This window comes from Gopherus flavomarginatus, chromosome 4, assembly GCF_025201925.1.
Source record: "Gopherus flavomarginatus isolate rGopFla2 chromosome 4, rGopFla2.mat.asm, whole genome shotgun sequence".
Classification (NCBI taxonomy): Eukaryota; Metazoa; Chordata; order Testudines; family Testudinidae; genus Gopherus; species Gopherus flavomarginatus.
In genome coordinates, this window is record NC_066620.1 from 146,054,015 (window position 1) to 146,077,183 (window position 23,169).

Sequence of the window (23,169 nt, forward strand, 5' to 3'; positions counted from 1 at the left end):
ATCCCACGTCTTCATAAGGAAACAACTACAGTGACCTAGCTGGAGGGCCAAGGAATGAACTGGGAGAAGTCGAGTCCCAGGAGAGTGAGACTGAGAAGCAGGCAGTGAGCAACCATAGCCACAGCCAAAAAGGGATCCTGCAGTAGTGATCAGAGCACCTCGTGACAGCTTCACAATTAGGGGAAATTTGTAGGATCAATTATTACACCTCCACTCTGCAATTACATATGAACTCCTTGAGGAAGAACAACAGCTTGCACTATCAGGCCTTTAGCGCCCACAGTAGGAGCTAGAAAACTTGGCCCTTCATTAATATTTTTAATCCATGAAATGATTTAACAATAAATTTCCATTCGTACTGCATTGTGATAACAAATTGAAAATCACCATTAGTTTTATTCCACTCTATTATATATTATTATTTCTTACAGCTTCTACAATGTTCTATGTGCTGCACAAATGTAAAAGGAGGCCTGGTCCCCTGTAGAGCTTACAATCTATTTTTGGGATTGTATGTGCTAAGCAAATATAGAGAAAATTTACAAACCACTGGAAAAAAACAATCATAAAATTAGCAGATACTGATATAATATACACATCTCCAGAAAGGAATTAATCCAGGAAAAAAGTTAGGCTTATCTGGTGATATTTCTAATGTGGGCAATGAAGACTAATACATTGAAGGTCAGGATGCTGCAGCACAGAACATGTTTAGTTATTACAAACAGAATGAATATATGTGTGTAGCAGAGAGAGTGAGGGAGAGACTGTTTAATTAAATGCCTTAACTTTCAGACTTTCAGAATGTCTTTGATAAAACTCCTTACGACAGGCTCCTGCTTGAAGCTACAGAGATCTGTAGATGGATATGGCAATAGATCATACTTCTCAGCTGTCTCTGTGTTTTCATTTTAAGCTCTCTGAGCCCTTAACTTGATCTGGCGCTGTTTCTCAATAATGAAAGGGATTTAAAGACTATACATTTGGATGTATTTCAGATTTTAAAAGTAACAATGGGATTTATTTTATGACATTATTTGACAAAGTTTGCTGTCAATCTGCACAGTTATTAGTAAAACTGTTATTAAAACAGGACAAAATCTTTTCATTATATGTTTTAACTTAGAAAAGTTTAGAACTCTGGTTAAGAAGGTTTGCTGACATATAGTGAATTAACACTGTAATTGTTTGATATTCTTGTCTGCTATTTCTTAGGTTGAGTTTTCTTTGTTAGTAGTTCACCTTGTACAGAAGTATAATGGAATAAGAGTGTCTGACTACTTTACCTCAGGATCCATAAAATATATCTGAATGGGAACTTGTGGTCAGGTTATGTCTCTGGATACATTGACTTTTGGTATATTGACATCAATTTTGGATGCTCAACAGAACAGCTGGTTGCAGGAAACAAATAAAAAGGTTCTCTACAGCTAAAATAAATCCAATTTAAAGAGAAATGAGCCATACTAACTGAGAAACTGCCCAGCCCTTAATGAGAAAATCACAAGCAGTCTAGAGAAGATGAGAATGACCAGCTGTGGAAAAAGAAAAGCATAGACCCCTCCACAGAGATAGCAATGCAGGAAATCTCCTCTTGCAGCATAACTGTACAGCATTAGTGAGACCACTGTTGGAATATTATGGCCATACTTTAAAAAAGATATTAACAATTTAAAGTGGGTTTATAAAAAAGCTAAAAGAATTATTTGAAATCTGGACCCCCCTGTCTATGAAAGGCTAAAGAAATTCAGTCTATTTGCTTTATTTAAGAGAAGCATAAGAGGAGACATGATCATGGTCTACAAATTAACATGGGAGGGGCAAACTTCTGGTAGTAGAGGGTTATTTAATCCAGCAGACAAAGGCATAACAGGATCCAGCAGTGGGAAGCTGAAGCTAGAGAAATCCAAATTAGAAATAATATTTTAACAGTGAATGTAACTAACCGTCTAGGGATGTGGTAGATTCTCTGTCACCTAGAGTTCTAAAATCAAGATCAAATAGCTTTCTTAAAGATATGTGCTAATTAGAAGTTATGGGCTTGATGAAGGAATCACTGGGTAAAATTCTCTGGCCTGTGTTAGGCAGGGAGTCAGATTATATGATCAACATCATCGCCCTCTCTGGCCTTAAAATCCTTGAATCTATGGACAAATCAGATGCTACTCTAAACCTCTCACTCTTCCCCAACCCCTGCCTAGGATTTTGAAATGAAAACGTCAATTAAAGCACAAAAAAATTAAGATGGTTTCTCTCCTCAAAATTCATTTAAATGCACAAATAATAAATGCTTGCAGGTAGCACATCAGATGTCAGTTCTAGAGACCTCAGTGTATTGCTATCTGTAGAAAGCAGTATTGCAGCATAGCCCTTTTAAAATGTCCAAGGCCAAATCCTCAAATTCTTACTCTGGCAACCCCAACATGAGATCTGCCTAAGTAAAGACTACAAGATTTAGTAGTAATTTAACATGAGCATCCTACCTACCTTCCTAGACTGATTTACCTATCTTCTCTGTAAATGGGGATAGTGACACAATTCTATTTATGACTGCATATATGGACTTCACACTCTGGAACACCTCATCAGCTAATGTCCCACAAGATCATATCCTGGTCGTATCTCTGCCATCCACTCTGTCTTACCTGAAATGATTAAATGGATTGCCAACCTCGACATGAACAGCTAACATTACTGTTTTTAAGGCATGTGAAAGAAGAAGACTGATGATGCCAATTATTTTCTTTCCCCTGTTACAAATGATAGGGCAACAGAGTTCACAGCTGATGGTGGTTGGGTGGCATGTGTATGATTATTACTTCATTTCATTCTCATTGTATCCTAATCTTGGGGATTTTCCACACTGGGACAGACTAGCACTCAGTATATTTTGGTAGCTTTTCTCAAAAAGTGACCAGTCCCTGAGACTGTAGAGCAAGGCATAATGACATTAAAATGTACGTATTGACATCCATGGGGTTACCAACATTCTGGAAAGTTAAGCATATGCTTATGTGCTTTGCTGGATTAGAGTCCACCTGTTCAGCACTTTGCAGGTTTGAGTTACGGAGGGCTATGCCTGTAGACATGGAGATCAAAATTTTGGAACTTTTGAGTACAAAAAGATGAATAACCATGGCTGCTCACTGCCAAACATACCTGGTTGGTGTAGTAACACTGGAGCAGGTCACCCAAAGGGTGCTTGTATACGCCAACTCATAACTTTAAGGGGGATCTCTGGAACAATTAGAGGAGCCATAATTAGCACCCATTAATCACTTTAAAATGACAGGAAAAACATGTATATGTATTATAGCCAGGGGAAAGAAACAAACAAATAGTAAACAGGATTTTTTTTGCAATCTTATCTTTCTATGGAAGAACGAATGTAACAAAAGTATAAAATCACCCTTTGGATAATGCTTTGTTTTTGACACGTTACAAAACTAACAACTGGAACTGATACACACCCTAATCTTGTTCTGAAAAGGAACAATGAATTACAACTATGCATAGGCCTCAACCAAAGTGTTGACTTTTATACATGGTTGAGAACCTGTAAGCCACCTTTGCACTCTCTTGATCCTGCAAAAATCTAGCCGCTGTAAAGGTCACCTCTTCTAATTTAGACTGCCCTAGAGTCCTGTCCATTTTATGGCAATGTCTTCCCGCTTACCCTCTATGGCCTGCAGCACATTCCAGAATCTCTGCATTGTTACCAGCTGTGGCCCTACCTGGACATACTCTTCACACACTGACACACCTCTTTAAGCTAGGATTTACAAGGGGGTCCTCAAAGGGCAGTCTTATAGCTGTCTCCTACACCATCTGCCTTTACATAGCTACAGCCCCTTTACCCAGCATAAATGTGCTGGAGCTGGAGTCAGGATCTCATCCACTGCTGATGCTGCTTCTGCCGCCAAGTCTTTTACACTTAAAGCAATAAAAGCTCACTTTCTCCATCACAGCCTCCCACAGTTACCTACTCTATCTTTAAAATGAAGAAAATCACTCTTGAAAGTGGTGTAAGGAAACAGAACATCATTAAACAAAAGAAAAAGTGTATCCTTCCACCACTGGGCTCTGATCTACCTCTGCATTCTCCCTATTGTTTGCGTCCATGCCACAAAACATGCATCTAAATTCAGCTTCAGAAGATGTACTGCATCAAACATCCTTGACCTTCAGTTCCTTCTTCCACTGTAATATAAACATTTTTGCTTTCCCAAGCTAAAAAAATCAATTTTAACCAATGAAAAATACTTTCAGGTTAAGACAAAATTCCCCAAAGACCTAAAAATGGCAATTCTTCAACAAAAAAACTTCAAAAATAGACTCCAGCGTGAAACTGCAGAACTGGAATTAATTTGCAAACAACTAATCAGATTAGGCTGGCATAAAGACTGGGAGTGGCTGGGCCATTACAAAACCTAAACCTAATTTCCACAATACTAATCTCCCCATACTGCTACTCAGACCTTCTTGTCAACTGTCTGAAAAGGGCCACTCTCATTACCACTTCAAAAGTTATTTTTCCTCCTTTGGTATCCTGCTGTTAATTGTCTCGTTAGACTGACCTCACACTTGGTAAGGCAACTCCCATCCTTTCATGTATTTATACCTGCTCTTGTATTTTCCACTCCATGCATCTGATGAAGTGGGTTACAGCCCATGAAAGCTTATGCCCAAATAAATTTGTTACTCTCTAATGTGCCACAAGGACTCCTCGTTGTTTTTGCTGACATAGAATAACACAGCTACCACTCTGAAATCAAATACAGTTATTTTTCCACCAACCATTAAAACCAGAATAAAGCCCAAGCTTCTGTTTAGTTTTACACATAAAACTTTGCCTGCACCTGCACCTCCAGTTGTTTTATGTCACCCTAAAAAATAGAACAGAATTAAATGCATTTTCAGGCCATAAAACTATAAGCATATCCATAAATGAAAAGAAAACCCATCACCAACTCTAAAGCAACATAATCTGACTACCTCATATGAGCTCTGAATTTCAAAAGCCTTTGTTTATGATCTTTTAAGGATATGGCCAATAGCACTATTAAACTTCCTTATGACATTAAGTATTGGACACATTATCACTAAATTAAACTGTACCAATGAAAAGGGCCGTTTAGCCTAGTAAAGTAATAAGTAAGAATTCATAGAGTTTGTGCATATGTGTGATCTACAGGGGGAAAAGAAAATATTAACAACTTTGGGAAATGCAGACCTGACCAGAATTGTCTTTAAAGGAAGGCTCTAGAGAACTGTTTCAATTACATGTTAGTAATGAAAAGCCCTGCTGTTGACATTAATGGCATTTTTCCCTTCAAATTAAGAAATTCAGTGATTCAGTACTTCAAACTCCCGCAATTTTTCTGAAATCTTATACCTTGCTTTCATGTGAGGGAAAGGACATGCCAGAGGCTGGTTAGATACATGACTAGGAGTTAGGAGACTATGGCTACATCACTGACATCAGTCTCAGTTGCCTCACCAGTAACCTGAGAATAATAATGCTTCACAAGGATATTGTGTAGCCAAACTAATTTATGTTTGCAAAACACAGAGGTTCCTAGATGGAAAATGCTATATAATATGTAAGATATTATTTGGTGTGGAAGATCCTCTCTGCAGAAGAAAATTCTCTCAGAAAGCCTGATTGTGAAGTATAGTTTTGAAATCAATATACATCAAGCAACATCAATATCTTCATATACTTAATCCCTGTTAATAAATTTTGTCTGCAATTACAGCTGTGCAAAAAGTCCGTCAAAATCTCATGATGAAACTTAGTCATTCATATAGATGTTTACAATAGGATATTTTACATCATTTTGTGAAATGTGGTTAATTTGACATTAATAAGCCAATGTCATGGTCCTTTTGACATCATTTTATGACTTAAATTGTTATCAGATTTATTGGTGACAACTATATTTCAATATTATTAAAAAGAAAATGCTCTGATAAAGTAAGGAGTTAGCTTGTCACACTCACTGAACCAGCAAGCACCAGATTGGCTGGTTTCACTTTCCAGATGAGCCTTGTGGCTCTGTTGTACTTACAGCCACAGGTCATTTCAGACAAACATCCGAAGCCTGATTACTCCCAAAATTTTAGATGCTCAGGACTCAACTTTATGTTGAAGAATACAATCCAAGTATTGCCCATTCAGATTTGACGGTTTCAAAACATGTGACATTCCCACTTCACACTGTCATGACATCATGAGAAAGTTCTTACCACATCAAAAGAGCTGAAGCTCTTGAATTCATTCAGCAGGAATTGCCTGTATGGTGAAATGGAAAACCAAGGAGAGTTGTGATCTGTGAGCCCAGCAGTGGAATACAATACAAGAGAGAATATCAGTCATTTTCTAGGGCAATTCTCTTTCTCTCTTGCCTCCTTCACTTTACCTCTGAAGTGTAGGCTCTGTTAGGCAAGTGTTATATCAAAAATGTCATGCTGGGTTTGGGATTTGAACCCAGAGGACAAATCTCTATGCCCTTTCTCTGCTTGCATACTAACCCAGCCTCATCCTCAAATAAAATACAAATTTTTCTTACAGACTCAGTGGACTCAAATCTGTATTTTCAGTGACTGAGTAGGGTGAGAAATCAGATTTTGTGCCCTCAATAAAGCAGATGGTTTTAAAGTGTTGATAATTGGGTGTGGGCTGGAGCACACTTTGTTTAAAACGTAATAAAGGGACTATTTAAGAAAGGAGAAGACACATAAACATTGATTGTGCTCCATATAGGGATAAAGGGAGATGAAAGCAGGACTGCGTTGGGGGCAATAAGGAGAATACAGCGGTTATTGGCTAGGAGACCTAGACAAACACCTAGGAATATAGAAATCATGTACTAGATCAGTCTAGAAATACATCTAATCCAGCATTCTGCCTCCAACAGAAACCACTGAACCACAGAAAGATAATTCAGAAGAAGTTCCAAGAAACTCTGTAATAAACAAATGTGGAATAAGCTGCCTATGGAGGAAGTTTTGTCTTAACTCTGTCACCTAGAGGTTTATATGCTGAAGCTTGAGGGTTTATATCCCTTTAAAATATTTTTTTAATCCCGTCTAATGTAGGATGCCTTTCCATATTAGGGCAGAGACTTCATGAACTTCTGTGGGACTACTTGTGTGTTAGTTAAGTACTCACCAAGTGGGAGTAAGGACTTCATAAACCGACCCTAGTTGATTAGTTTTCATTGGACATATAGGTCACATGATGCTGTTTCTGTGTCCAGATTAGATTAACAAAGTTATTGCATTCAGATTCCTCAATACCCTCAGAAATTACATTTTTCTGTGGATAAATTTGGAGTTCCCATTTGCTTGTAAACAATCTACAGAAAAACAATTATTTGCCCAAATTATTCAGAGAATAATTTCAGTGAATAAATTTGAAATACTCAGAAGTTGCTGGTCAGACAGTTCATGAGCAGAAAATTCATGGATTAATAATTATTGATTTAGGATTATTTACCCAGTTCTATTGATAATCAACATGAAATTACCTGTTCTTAAAAATGTAGGTACTCTTTCTTAACTAGAATATAATAATTTAACTAATGAAAATCTTTCCTTTTGATAAGGTTCATATTTTTGATAATGAAGAAAGTTTACTATTTTTTTTTTGGAAGATGGTTAATTGAAGGTAAGACAATTAGTGAATGTAATAAGATGAATAGGAAATCTCTGTGCTTTACAAATTTTTACTTCATTAAGGCTTTTGGAGGTAATTCTGCCAATTTCAATTATAAATTGTTCATGAAACCACAGCAAATTGGCCCCAAAATGCATCGGAGGGTGGAATGCAATATTTAAAAGGATTAACATTGATTGGAGTACTTCCTATAAAAGGTTTTAATTGAGTAATAATGCAAAACAAGAAACAGAACAGCTGCAGAGGGATATAGTCCCCATGAAGTGGGATATGTAGTTTGATGTTGAAAAAAAATGTTAGTAGCTTACTCAAAATCTTAAAATCCTTAGAATCTGGCTGTAAATTGCATAGGATTGGCTTGTTTTTCTAGCTGACATTTAAATGTGAGATTCAGATTTATTTAGAGTAAATCCAACCAGCTGAATTGGACTTGAAAGGATTTATCCATAACTCCTGCATTATTTAGCATATATTAAAACAATAACTATACAAAGGCAAAAGTCATTTTGTTACAGGAACCAAGGAGAGGATAGTTCCATCTCAGTGCTACCCTGGTGATGGCACACTGACTGGTAGAAACTTGAACACCGTTCTGGACACTTCGGTACTGGAGAAGTGTTGAGAAACTAGATGGAATTCAGCCAAGAAGAGCAATAGGACTAGATAATGCCAATTAGGCACATACTGCAGTAACTCAGGAAAGACACCAGATTCACTCAGACTCATGGAAAATGCCTTCTTGAACTCCCCAGCATACAGTGGGAACATGCACACTAGTATACTTCTTAATGAACTGAAATCTTGGACCACTGAAGTCAATGGGATCTTTGCCATTGACTTCAGTTTGGCCAGGATTGCACCTATGGTGTGTTATCTGCTTCCGGATGCATGTTAGTCCAGATCCACAGGTCACTAGGGGAATAGGGAAGGGTACTTTTCTACTTCATCTGTATCTCCAGAGGGTTGTGGAGAGCAGCATCTGAAATCTTGTAAGCTCTTCCCTGCACTGCACCTCTATGAGAGCCATGAGGATTCTGGCCCATAACAATTGAGGGATGGCCAGGGGCTGGAAGATGGGACAGGGAAGGTTAATGAGGAAGGATTAACAGAAATGCATATGTATCTAAGTGATAGGTAGTTATATTACAGTGATAAAAGTCATATCTGAGCATGGCTTGGATAAATGGTATTTAAGCTAAAGAGATGATGGCCGTCTACAACCATTTATAATAATAATATTTGATGCAATGCCTTCCATATAAGGAAATCAAAGTATATTATAATTAATTAATAATTAAGTTTCACAGCACACCCATAGGGTAGCAAATAGTGCTGGGAATGTTTAGTTTAGAGAGCAGATAAATAAGAAGGGACATGATAGGAGAATACGAAACAATGAGTGGAACAGAGAAGTTAATGTGGCAGCCTCTTATAATACAAGAAAAAGGAGGGGATATTAAATAAAATTGAAAACAAAAAAACATAAGTTATAAAAGAAAAGAGAATCATTTTTATGCAACACATTATTTTAGCTGTGGAACTGACTGCCACAAGATATCATAGAAGCCATGTTTTGATTATTCCCAGTCCTTATTGGATATTCATGTATTGTTTGTTTATCAAATTTCAATGGAGCTATTCAAAGAAATAAAGCTACTTACACACTGAAGTGTTTTCAGCCCTGGGGCATATGTCATCACTTAGCAAAATGATGTGTACTTGATTATTTTAATCTTTACTCTTAAAATATTGTTTATTTGTATGACAGTATCGCCTAGAAGTCCGAAATGAGATTTTGATCCTATTTTGCTGTGCACTGTGCAAACACATAGTGGGAGACAATCACTGGCCTCAATCATGTACAGTTGACCTGGGAAGGGAAACAGAGGCACAGACAAGTTACCTCAACTCTTTAAAGTCACATGAGTCAGCAGCACTGATATGGACTGCTAGTTCAGTGTCCTAGCCATCAGACACACAGCCTCCATAGATTACTCTGCTAATCATTTCTGGCTGCCTTCAAGATGGCTACTCCTGTGAGTAATATCACATATATTCATACACGTTTTCAGGATCAGAATCTAAAGTGGGTATATAACTACTTACAAATATTTGAAGGATGGATGTATTTATAAGAGTACAAAACAAAGCGGGTATTATTTAGAGAAATGGGATGAAACATAACCAAGGAAAAGCTAAGCCCAATAATAACAGGAAACACTCCTTGAGTGTGACCCCTATCAGGTTGTTGGCTAGCTCCTCAGGAGAAGTGGCTGAAGTGAAAAAGGATTACGTTTTGCCGCTTTGCTTTGAATAATTTTCAGTAACCTGAAATTTCTAGAAAAATGGAAAATTAGGGAGAAAGAGATTTAAAAATTATAATACATTAATTGGCCAAAAAACCCTCATAATTTTTAGCAAAAAGTTTACACCCATTTTGCCAGAGTTTAATTCTAGGATTATATCTGTATTAAATATGAGGATTGTCTACTCATTAAAGCTATGAAGTGTACAGTAATAGTAGTAGATGCAGTTTAAATATTAAACTACAGCCAAATACAGCCAGCATTATGAAGCAGATATTTAACAAATATCACACCAGAAGCTTTACCAGTCTTAACAATACAAAGCCTCCTGAGGCTTTTTTAATTACAGCTGCAGTGAACCTTTTCACCAGTGTTACAAACACTGATAAACAATCCCCTCAGAACTTTTAAGCTTTAGATACCGGTATGGTGCTCTTCTTTGCGAGCCTGAATGCATTCCCTCAGGCTCACAGGAAGGATTGAGCCTAAAACACTGAAAATTTCACCAATCCCGTGGGAAATTTATTCTATTTCTAGTGTTCAAATTAATTGAGCTTCTGAATTGACAATTGACAGGCAACATTCAGAACAGGAGCATTGTCTTAAGGTGTTAAGATCTTATTCTACCTGTATTTTTTATATCATTTTGGTGTTTGTAAAGCTGACCAGAAGTTGGACTGTACTGTGCTGTTGAAACAAGTGAAAGAAAATCAAAGTGGATGATTAGGAAAGTTTGCAGTAGAAGGCTGTATCTCTTGTAAGTATCGGAGGGGTAGCCGTGTTAGTCTGGATCTGTAAAAAGCGACAAAGAGTCCTGTGGCACCTTATAGACTAACAGATGTATTGGAGCATAAGCTTTCGTGGGTGAATACCCACTTCGTCAGACGCATGTCTTATCTTTTAAGACAATTTATACATAACCTTGGATGCGAAAAAGAACAACACTTCAGCTTTAATAGAAAACTTGGTATCCAGCTACATGCTTGAGTGACTGACTCTTACCGCATAAAAAGACAATATATTGGATTGAATCCCCAAAGAAAATGTTTAACCCAAGGGACCACTTAAATATTAATATAAGAACCAGGTAGACTAAGAAAGGAAGAGAGGAGTTAGGCAGAAATGTACTAAATAAAATGCCCACATAAATTATTGAATAATTTCAATTTTTAACCAGGCTTAGTGAATGCTGAAATATCACTTTTAACCTCCTTCTCCTTTATTTGAAGGAAACCTGAAGTCTTGCAAGTTGAAAAGTTGTCGTGTCTGTTTTTATTTGGTTTATCATGTGAAGGTTCAAGCTCAGAAACAGGGTTCAATGTTTCGTAAATGTCTTGTAAAAGATGGAATATTTAGGGGAAAATATGTATTATGGTATCAGCTAATAGGAAGTATTGCACTTAAGGGTGAAGGTTGGTTTTTGCCTTGCCTGTTCAGATAGTCACAAACTTCCTCAAAAGCATTTATTTTGAACTATTTCCCAAATGTGGTCTAAGCACCAAAGTATTTCTTTTATTTAAGCAAACATACGATTAATTTAAAAGTTATATAGTTGTGGACAAAAGGCTTTATCATGTTTCAGCGGACATATTATGTTTCTATCTAAAAAGCAACTGAAGTTAGAAATCACAAACTCAACCTGTTTTGTTTATTTTAGAGTTTTATGTCAGAGTAGTGTCCTAGGATCTAAAAGAGCTAAAGGAGCAGCTGGGTCCACTTATATAAGAGATTGTGTTGGTCCTAACTGAGGTGGTATACTCGGGGTTACTTCATCTTAGGGTTATTCGTGCTCTACCTGAGTTTACACAATCCTCAGTTGGGGAGGTTAGTAGAAGGGTACTTCCTCGAAGGTGTATTTTAATTATTGTTTGGTTTAGAGTACAGGTTGAACTTAGTACCATATTGTTCAGGAGGCAAGAAGCAGAGAAAGATACATATGGTTTTAACAGCTTCTTGGGTGGGGTTGGATGGGATGGGATGTCTCACTACATCTGTTTTATGTTTCCCATCCCTTGTCATTTATACCCTCCCCTTTTTTTTTTCTGTCTGAGCTGCTTTTGGTTTCTGCTTAGTTTATGCTGCAATATGCTACATTGAAATTTGAATCCTTATTTCCCTTTTCGTATTTCATGTGGATTGCTTGATTGTACCAATAAAATATGTCAAATAACATCTTCACTCTCTCATGTTTCTGATCCATAGTTAAGCCTAACATCCTTATCAGTGTATCATTTACCTCGCTGCCCATGGTGCACGTGAGAAAATTAACATCATCACTCACCCTGGAAAGTCCTATTGCAACAACAAATTGCTGAAAATGACTTCTTCACATTGGTCATGCTGATGTAGCAGCAAAATTAAAGCTCAACGGAGGGATTATATAATGAATTTGTGGTTTGGTATCATAAGGCCTATTGCTATCTACAGTATTATAACTTCAATTTTTGCATAGATAAGTAATGATAATAATACAGTTTTTAAAAAGACAACATCTGTCAACTGTTAGCACAGAACTGTCGATTCCTTTGTCAGTTGTTTGGTTTAATGACGTCTGTTGTACTTCCCAAGTAGCTCCTTTTCCCTCTATAGCATGAATGCTATTTCCAGGTTTTTCGCTACAGTCAGGATAGTATTGCACTTCTCCTCCTTAATCTCTGTTGTTGCAGCTTTGTGAATCAGCTGGAAGTGAAGCTCTAAAATCCAAACCCTGTGAATCAGTGCACAACCTGACAATCAGACTGTGTGCTGGTGATCACAGGGAGCCATGGGAAGGAGTATCAGGTACTCTGAATGGGCAATACTTGGATTACATTCTGCAGACACAAAGTTGAGTCCTGAGTATCTAAGGAGTATCAGAAGGAGCTTTGTGCAATGGAGAAGTAGCCAAGATTCATGCATGTAATAGAAGGTAGCTCAGAGAATAATTCTAGTTAGGATGTTGTATCCAAAATACATTTCATCTCTACTGCCTCAGAGAACAGGAAACTGGAAGCCACTCTAAGGTTGTACATATGGCAATGCAACGCTCTGCTCAGGCCCACCAGCCAGGAATAATATATATATATCTATATCTATATCTATATATCTATATATATCTATATCTATATCTATATCTATCTATCTATCTATCTATATATATATATACTCTTAGAGTTCTACAATCTGAAATCAACATTTTGCTTATGTGCATAAGAATTTTCCATTTTTTTCCTGCACCTTTTTTCAACTTGAGTTCTACAAGCCTCTTTAAAACAAACAAAACAAAACAAACAAAAAACAAATAAGAATTCTTCTTTATGATGGCCCAACATAATAGTTTGGTTGTTCATTCTGCCTGACAGAAGTCAACATAGAAATAATATCTATTCCTTATTTGTCATTCTTGTATATGCCACACCACCCTTGGTAGCTGTCTTTTTGAGTCTTAAAGATGTCTATGCTGCATCAACATAAAAGAAGTTGTGATTATGACTTCCAACATTTAAACATTGTAACTTATCGCACAATAGCAAGTGATTTCTCAGGTTTCGCATTTAATTCTTCACAGTCACTTATTTTGTAATGAGAAACATGCAATATCCCATCCCCATGATGCAGTGTCTGCTCAAGCTAAAGATACTGGCTAAACAGAATCCGTAATGATGATGTTTATTGCATATGGCATTAGGGAAATTATTTTTGAAATATGTGTGGAATTCCATGTACCAGGCAGAATTATTTTCACTGTGGACCAGACTTGTTTAAAATAGAAAGAAATAACAAAAAGCAAATGTCTTGTAAAATCAAATGGAAGTCCAATTTCCAAGTACCCAAATGAGACCACAAAAATGGCTGAGATTATTCAGGTAATAAACATGGACACCCAGCTAGTAATCTGCACACTTATTTTCCTATTTCCACATGCAATCTCAGATACACATTAAAGACCTCAAATGTCATGCGTGGACAGAAAGGGGCAGATTCTTTTACCTACATTATTTTCATTCTGCTGCTCAAGGAGTAGAGAAACTGGCTACATCTCATTAGGAGGGAATTCCCATGAAACAGTTTAGTCTTTGGTGGGTTTTGCCAACTTCTTGACCCTCTCCCTGCAGCCCCTGGTAGAGAGGATATTGAGATAAGAAGTTTCTATGTCTGGAGCAGGCTGCCTTCCCTATTTTGCTCACATGGTCCAGCAGAATTTAGCCCAAGACCCTCATTTTGGAATATATGGCTCTTTGAGTTATAAGTCTCACAGTTTTCAACAAAGTTATACTATTAAGTTTCATTTCCCACAGAAAACACAAAGTTATCAGAGCCTATTGTCTACAAGACTATATGAAGTACCCATCTATTTTTATATAAGAATATAAAATGGCCATACGGGGTCATACAAGAGGTCCATCTAGCCCGGTATCTTGTCTGTCAACAGTGGTCAATGTCAGGTGCCCCAGAGAGAATGAACAGAACAGGAAATCATCAAGTGATCCATCCCCTATCGCTCATTCCCAGCTTCTCGCAAACAGAGGCTAGGGACACCATTGCTGCTCATCCTCCATGAATTTATCTTTTATACTAGAGAAGGGATCAGCAACCTTTGGTACGTGGCCCACCAGGGTAAGCACTCTGGCAGGCCGGGCCATTTTGTTTACCTGCCGCATCCACGGGTTCAGCTGATTGCGGCTCCGACTGGCCGCGATTTGCCACTCCAGGCCAATGGGGACTGTCGGAAGCGGCGGCCAGCACATTCCTTGGCCCGCACCTCTTCCCCCAGCCCCTATTGGCCTGGAGCGGTGAACTGTGTCAAGTAGGGATGCGATCGGCTAAACCTGAGGATGTGGCAGGCAAACAAACTGGCCTGGCCCGCCAGGGTAAGCAGTGAGCAGTAAGCACCCTGGAGGACCATGGGCCAAAGGTTGCTGATCCCTGTACTAGAGGTATATGCCACATACCACCCTTGGTAGCTGTCTCTATAATAGATATCTCATTCTTTTTTGAATCCTGATATAGTCATGGCCTTCACAACATCCTTTGGCAAGGAGTTCCACAGGTTGACTGTGTGTTGTGTGAAGACATAGTTCATTTTGTTTGTTTTAAACCTGCTGCATATTAATTTCATTTGGTGACCCCTAGTTTATGTGTTATGAGAAGGAGTAAATAACATTTCCTTCTCTACTTTCTCCACACCAGTCATGATTTTATAGACCTCAATCATATCCCCCTTTTGTTTTCTCATTTCCAAGCTGAAAACTCCCAGTCTTATTAATCTCTCCTCAAATAGCAGCCATTCCATGTCCCTAATCATTTTTGTTGCCCTTTTCTGAACCTTTTTCAATTGCAATATATTTTTTTTTTATTAGGAGCATTCACATCTACATGCAGTATTCAAGATGTGGACACACCAAGGATTTATACAGAAGCAATATGATATTTTCCATCTTATTATCTATCCCTTTCTTAATGAAGTCCAATATTCCATTCACTTTTTTGACTGCCGCTGCACATTAAATGGATGTTTTCAGAGAACTACCCACAATGACTCCAAGATCTCTTTCTTGAATGGTAACAGCTAATTTAGACCACATCATTTTATATGTATAACTGGGATTATGTTTTCCAATGTTCATCGCTTTGCCTTTATCAACACTGAATTTCATCTGCCATTTTGTTACCCAGTCACCTAGTTTTGAAAGATCCTTTTGTAGCTCTTTGCAGTCTGCCTGGGACTTAACTACCTTGAGTAGTTTTGTATCATTTACAAATTATGCTGCCTCACTGTTTACCCCTTTTTTACAGATCATTTATGAATATGTTGAATAGGACTGGACCCAGTACAGACCCCTGGGGTACACCACTATTTACCTCTCTCCATTCTGAAAACCGACCATTTATTCCTACCCTTTGTTTCCTATCTTTTAAACAATTACTAATTCCTGAGAGGACCTTCCCTTTTATCCCATGACATCTTACTTTGCTTAAGAGCCTTTGATGAGGGACCTTGTCAAAGGCTTTCTGAAAATATAAGTATACTATATCCACTGGGTCCCCCTTGTCCACATTCTTATTGACTCCCTCAAAGAATTCTAGTCGATTGATGAGGCATGATTTCCCTTTACAAAAATCATGTTGACTCTTCTCCAACAAATTATGTTCATGTATGTGTCTGAAAATTTTGTTCTTTACTACAGTTTCACCCAGTTTGCACGGTACTGAAGTCAGGCTTACTGGCCTGTAATTGCCGGGATCACCTCTGGAGTTCTTTTTAAAAATTGGCATCACATTAGCTATCTTCCAGTCATTTGTTACAGAAGCTGATTTAAATGATAGGTTACATACCACAGTTAGTAGTTTTGCAATTTCACAGTTGAGTTCCTTATTACTGTTTAGTTTATCAATTTGTTCCAAAACCTTCTCTAATGACACCTCAAACTGGGACAGTTCCTCAGATTTGTCACCTAAAAAGAATGGCTCAGGTTCAGGAATCTTCCTCACATACTCATGCATGAAGACTAATGCAAAGAATTCATTTAGTTTCTCTGCAATGGCCTTATCGTCCTTGAGTGCTCCTTTAGCATCTCGATCATCCAGTGGCCACACTGATTGTTCAGGAGTCTCCCTGCTTCTGATGTATTTAAAATTTTTTTTGCTATTACTGAAGATAGATCATATCTGCTCTATTTTAATAAAATTATTTTTAGCAGTATGAATTGAAGTCTTGGTTCTTTTGGACATTGAGCATTAGCATTTGTTTTTGCTAACATTAAAAAAAATTCTAAGAGTGAAATGTCAGCTTTTTGCCATAGTGTAGACTACACTGGACTATAGAATGTATCTGAAGCTTACATGATTAGAAAAATATAAATGATATGAAATGCACATAGTTAATCAATTGTTCCATTAAGTTTCTATAAAGTGATAGGGAATGAATACAAAAAAATAAATATTAATGAGAAAATGCAACGGTAACTTCCAAGAAGAACATTCACAATGAATTTTGAACCCCTCTGTGGCCTCAGACAATCACTTGACTTCTCTTTGCCTCCATTAATCCCAGTGTAAAATTGGGTGCAACACAAAATCTCAGTGAAAAATCAGATCTTGCATCTGATTTGAATAAAATAGGATTGATAACTTATGCACACAAATAGTGAATTTGAATCACTGTGCATGACTTCAATTTGAGCCACATATTTTGAAGTCTGAAGGCATTCAAGACTATATTTATCAGTGTGGTAAAGGTGTACAATATATATTAGTCACAAAATGTGTGTGACTGTCAAAGTTCTATAAACTGCACTAGTTTGGAATTCATCTTTTGGGGATTGGGGAAGCAAATTCTGCCATATATGGGCCTAAGGTAGCCCTGGATACTGAGTGGGATTCATTTGAGATGCTTTCCTCTTTCTGATTTGGTTCTGCTGGCTTTGCGTGGTACCTGTGGCAAGAGTTGCCTGCTGTGTTCATTATCTTCTACCTGCTTCTGAAAGTTGTGTTCTGACACTTGCCCTGCTTGTCACCATGAACTAACTAATCCTAAAACTGTGTGTAGGATGTAAAACTGCCTTACCCTATGATGCAACTGATTGAGCTCCTCTTGAGTGCATTGATCACTTAAGTCTTTCCATTAGCTTCAGTTGGAACTGAAATCTGCCCCTAATTTTGCACCACTGAATCTGGTTTTGTCCAATACTACTTTACAATTGATTTTTAATCTGCCATTTCTGAATGGAAAACTCTTCGGGGATGAAATTGACTCCTATGCAGTGGGTTCACAACAGGACTTTGCACTACTTAAGTCTTATTTTTATTGTAATATTTCTTTACAAAATGGCAGCCAGAGTAGCAGATGGAGACCATTTTATATTGTTATAATCATTATAAATAAATGATTGATTCCATGTGGAAATGTTGCATTTATAGCAATTACTTACAAACTCTTTGTAAAAATAAGACCATATTGTACAGTCCATTCTCTTTATATGTCTAACTTCTGTACATCAGAGACACAGTACATTTTATTTAACATATTGTAGAATTTCTAAAGATATTCAAATAGTTTCTCAGTAAAGCAGGATATAGGGCAGAGAATTTTTATTTTTGTACAGCCACTTTTAATCTTGCTTATTCATAAAAGTTTTTAAAGTGCGTACACTGCAAGTGGATGTAAAGTATCTGAACTGTAATTACTGTCATTACTTGCTGTACCATCTGCATCTTTCAGGAACCAGCAGATTGAACTAATCACCAATAATTGTTTCCAAGATGTTTAGCACATCTTAAATTCAAATGTTAAAACAAACAAAAGTTTATATTTGGCTATGATTTCTGCCACAGGCTTCTGTTTTCAACACCCTATGTCTTCTCTATCAGGCTAGTTTAAAGCCTTGGATAAAGACCAATAAGAGGTCCTCAGTTTAATTCCAAGTCTTAGGAATAATTTAAATATGCTTGGAACTCTCAAGTCTGTATCTTCTATACAGCATTCCATATTATGAAACCATCATTCATCATTTTGAACATTTCAAAACCTGTGCTGGAACCATCCAATGGAAATGAATTACTTTCCAATAGAAAGACAATAATTCCTTCTTTAATCAGCTCCTCAGTCACTGAAGAAGGAGCACAGGGAAGTTTTATCTGTATAAACTTCTACCACACCTGATACAGAAATGAACAGATCACTTCACTTTCATCACTGCCAGATCATCACTCTGACTGAGAACACATAATCTACGTGTATTGTTTTGATAGGCCTGCTACTTACTTTGTCTCAGGTAGACTGAAAATGTTCCCTCTTCTTCAGTTTTGCCTCACTTCCTGATCACCCTCACCAAATGGAAATTGTGTGATACTCAAGTTAATTCTTCAACAAACACTAACCAGGATATCTGCATACAAAGAAGTGTGTTGATAAGATCTCATTCTAATATTCTAAATCTATTGTACAATTGTCAATAAAAAGGAGAAAACAAGACAGTTATCTGAAAGGAGTTGTTTTTTTTCCTCCCAAGCAATGTCCTGGGCCCAGAAAATAGGCAGTTAGCTATGAGGCAGTCACATTTTCCATCTTGCTTCTCTGGGATGTAGCTCTTTGAGAATGTACAACATTGTGCAAAACTTCCCTGAAACATCACGCCGTATGGTGGCAAAATTGCTCCTGGCCGCTACTCTTTGCTGATATTGCTCCAGGTCTTTCCCCGTAGGTTGTCACTCTGGGATAAATTGGTATTTTTCCTTACTCTACAGTATTCATTGGTATGATTTTAACAGAAGCATAAGAGCTGTGGTATGCAAAATGTGGAGATATTTCAAGAAACAAAAGACTCCCTAGATTTTAGAGAGTTTAAGGCCAGAAGGGACTATAAGATCATATAGGCTGACTTCTTTTATGTCACACACAATTACATTTCACCCAGCTGGCCCTGTAGTGAACCCAGTAAAAAGTAGTTACTAACCTTGGTAGCTGTTGTTCTTAGACATGTATTGGGCAATTGGAGCACCCTCTGCTGCTGTGTGCCAGCAGTATTGGTATTAAGGGCCTAGTTGACCCCGAACTCCCTCAGTTCCTTCTTTCTTGATAACTACAATGTAGAGGGGTAGAGGGCAGGTCAGGAACTGGACATGTGCAACACATCTCAAAGAACAACAGTTATGGAAAGTTAGTAACCATTTTTTCTTGGTCAAGTGACTGCACATGTACATTCCACTCTTAGTGACTCCCAAACAGTAATATAGGCAAGCAATGGGAATTCATGTACACACAGACTGTAGTACAATTTGAGTACATTTGGCATAATCTTTAGAGTATTGGGTGGTGGAATAATGATGCGATGGCCCTGGTCTTGAACCCAGGGCTGGAGTCCCCAGACAGCTGCTGCACCATGGCATCCACCCAATGTCATCTGAAATGTGTTGGGCCAAGAAGCTAGTAGCACTATAGCCTCAGTCAAGGCACCAACCACAGGAACTCTGACATGAGGATCACCCGGCTCCACCAATTGGTCCTACCATGCTAGTTAAGGAAGAAGGAGGTACAGGAAATTTATCCAAGCAATAAGGCAATTTCCTGTTGTGATTGCATTGGACCCCGCAGCAGCTCCCCCCTCCACCCTGAGGTTCCCCCTCCACAGCAGCTCCCCCCCACCCTGAGGCACCCCCATTGCGGTCGCAAGCCTGGGAGGTGAGAGAAGTGAAGTGGCCATGACGTGCTTGGGGAGGAGGTGGGGCAGGTGTGAGCTGGGGCGGGGAGTTCCCCTGCGTGCCACCCCCGCCCTTACTTGCTGCAGGCGGCCCTCTCTGCGCTCCCCTACCCAGCTCCCTCCGCCTAAACACTGGCGGCGACCGGGGTGGCCAACGATCTGGCTGCCATGGTCGCTGCCGAAGAAAATGGCACCCCCCAAATGCCAGCGCCCTAGGTGACTGCCTAGGTCGCCTAAATGGTTGCACCGGCCCTGCCTCAGGCTGAAGAAATGTGGATTGTTGTAGATCAAAGAGATATGTGATTTGTATTTTTCAGTAGGTTTTTAATCTCTCCTGAAATGAAATCTGCTGGTAAGCAAAGTATAGACTATTCAAATCCATTCCACGGACATGCTGGCAGTGACCTGTATTTTCTTGCTACTCCCATTCTAGTCAGTTACAGGATCATAGGGATCATGTCCTTAAGCCCACAACCTCAGCTTGACTTTGATGGACATGTGTGATATGCCCAGCTGAAGATCTAGCCCACAATATTTAAAGCAAGCTAGCTTTAGGCTCCTTGCCTCAGACCCAAAGAAGAGCTCTACCTAAGCTTGAATTGGTCCGGTAAAAGATATTACCTCACCCACCTTGTTTATCATGGTATGGGCAATATGAATGGCCTTCTTTGTATGAAAATATTTGCAGTCATGGAACAACTATGTTTGTTTAAAAAAAACAATCTTGTTAAACCAATACAAACCTAAAGGGCTGTTTAATTGGAGTGTAAAGGTTTAGGTTCAGGCTGGAGCCCAAACTTTGGGACCTGCCCCTTTCACAGGTCCCAGAGCTCAGGCTCCAACCCAAGCTTGAATGGCTGCACTGCAATTAAACAGTCCCTTAGCTTGAGCCCTCTGAGCTGACACAGGCCATCTGTGGCTGTCTAACTGCAGTGTAGACATACTCTCAGGGTCCTTATTTATTTCTTTCATTTGAATTTTAAACTCATATCTGAAGTAGCAGATGCTCATTCTTTTCCTATAGAATTTTTTTGTTGTTTATATACAAAAAGTAAAATTGCTACCCATAACTGTTACACCCCATAGTAACCATGTTCAGTTTCTCAGAGCACAGCATGATAAGAGTCAAAGGTTGAGACCATGAAGATTGGCCTTGACTGTGTTCCTGCTGGTTAAAGTTGGCGTGCTAAGTGCACTTTGTAATTTTTGTATATGTTCCTTTCTTTGTTAAGATTTCCCTTTCAGGAATTGTTTAGGAGGCCATCAATTGTGATTAACACAGTTGTCCTTTGCTTTTTGTGGCTTTCCTTAAATAAGGGGTGGATATCATGGAATTAATTGCTTATAAGCCTTCCCAGAGTTAGGACAGTGTTTTACCCTCTCTCTAGCTATATTATTCAAGGTTTCTATTCTATTAAGGGAACACTGTAAATTAGCAAATTGAAATCCTGAGCACCCACCAATCAGGACTCAATCAGTTGATTATCTAAAATTTGGAACTTGTATTATGCAGAATTTAATATACTTCTAATTCTCAGCTATGATGTCATGTTCTAGTCTTATATTCTGGGAAATTCATTATTATCTATTTCTATGACAGCAGAATAGCAATTTACAGACTCAGATAGATAGAAATTTTTATACTAAGTATAACATAAATAGGAATGGAGGCTTGAGATAACCAGGGCTTTGGGAGTTGAGGTGGAGAGGAAAGGGCAATGGGTATGGCTGTTATAAAGGAAGCACTGAAATGATTTAGTAGCATCTTACACATGAGAGAAAAGGCGTTAAATGTAAAATCAGCATTGTAAGGCTGGGCGATGGGGTAGATGGTCAAATGATCAAGTGTGATTATGAAGAAGGGAGGAAGAAGAGATTTTGAAAAACAAGAAACTCATGTTCCCCTCAAAGACAACAGGATAAACTTTCACAAAAACAGTTGGACAGACCTGTTCTAAAATGATCACAGTCTGATGGCTTGACCTTGCAATCTGTATACTAACAAGTAGAATAGAGGAACTATTCTAGAGTAGCTAGCAGGAAATGCTTGTGACTGAAGTTATGTTTATACTACAGTGCAACAGTAGCACAGCTGCAGTGACAGGTTTTCTGCTGTAGCACCATAGTGTGTAGACATTTCCTACATGGACAGAAGGGGTTTTTTCCTATTGATGTAGGCAATCCACTTCTCCAAGTGGTGGTAGCTAAGTCTATGAAAGAACTGGACACCAGGGGTGTGTGTGGGGAGACGTAAGGTATGTTGATCTACATTTTAAGTGTAAACCAGGGCTTAGATCACCCTGCAGGCTGCTCTAAGCTATGTCAGGTTGCACATGCCAATACCCTGTTAACCAGGGCTATCTGGGTAACACAAAGGTAGACCCAGGCACAGGTACAAAGTTTATCAGGCCTTCTCTGACTCCTGCTGCAGGCAGCAGCACCCTGACACTACCTACCACAGTAAATCTACTCAGATCACATAACCAACAAGACAGTCCTCCACATGCCTACAAGGGCAGAAGGAAAGAGTGGTCAATCAAGGACAAGCAGGCTTGCCTGCTTTGCTCAGGGGCAGAGCTGGATGGGACTGAGACCAGCAAGCATGTGCCTGGGGCGGCAGTCAGGTCGGCAGAGAGTACACCGAAGGCGCAGGACTGGCAGATCTCCTGCAGAAACACCACCAAATCTGCATGACCAGCAGACCATTCACAGAAACACTGCTGAAGACCACCTGACTGCCGTGCTTGGGGTGGCAAAAAACATAGAGCCGCCCCTGACTGGAACAGAGGAGACATTCCTCAGGGCTAACATACAGCCCAGGCCCAGGTCAGGGCCTTGCCCTAAGTGCTGCAATTCATCACTTGCATTTGAAGATTCCCCCCAACCCCCTTCTTTGTTTAAAGGCAGAGACAGCTGAATCCTAATTTGCTATTTTGTTGCTTGATTGTTTAAAGACAGTCACCAAGCTCCTGGCACTGGCCCCAAGCTGGTGACCAAACCTTGC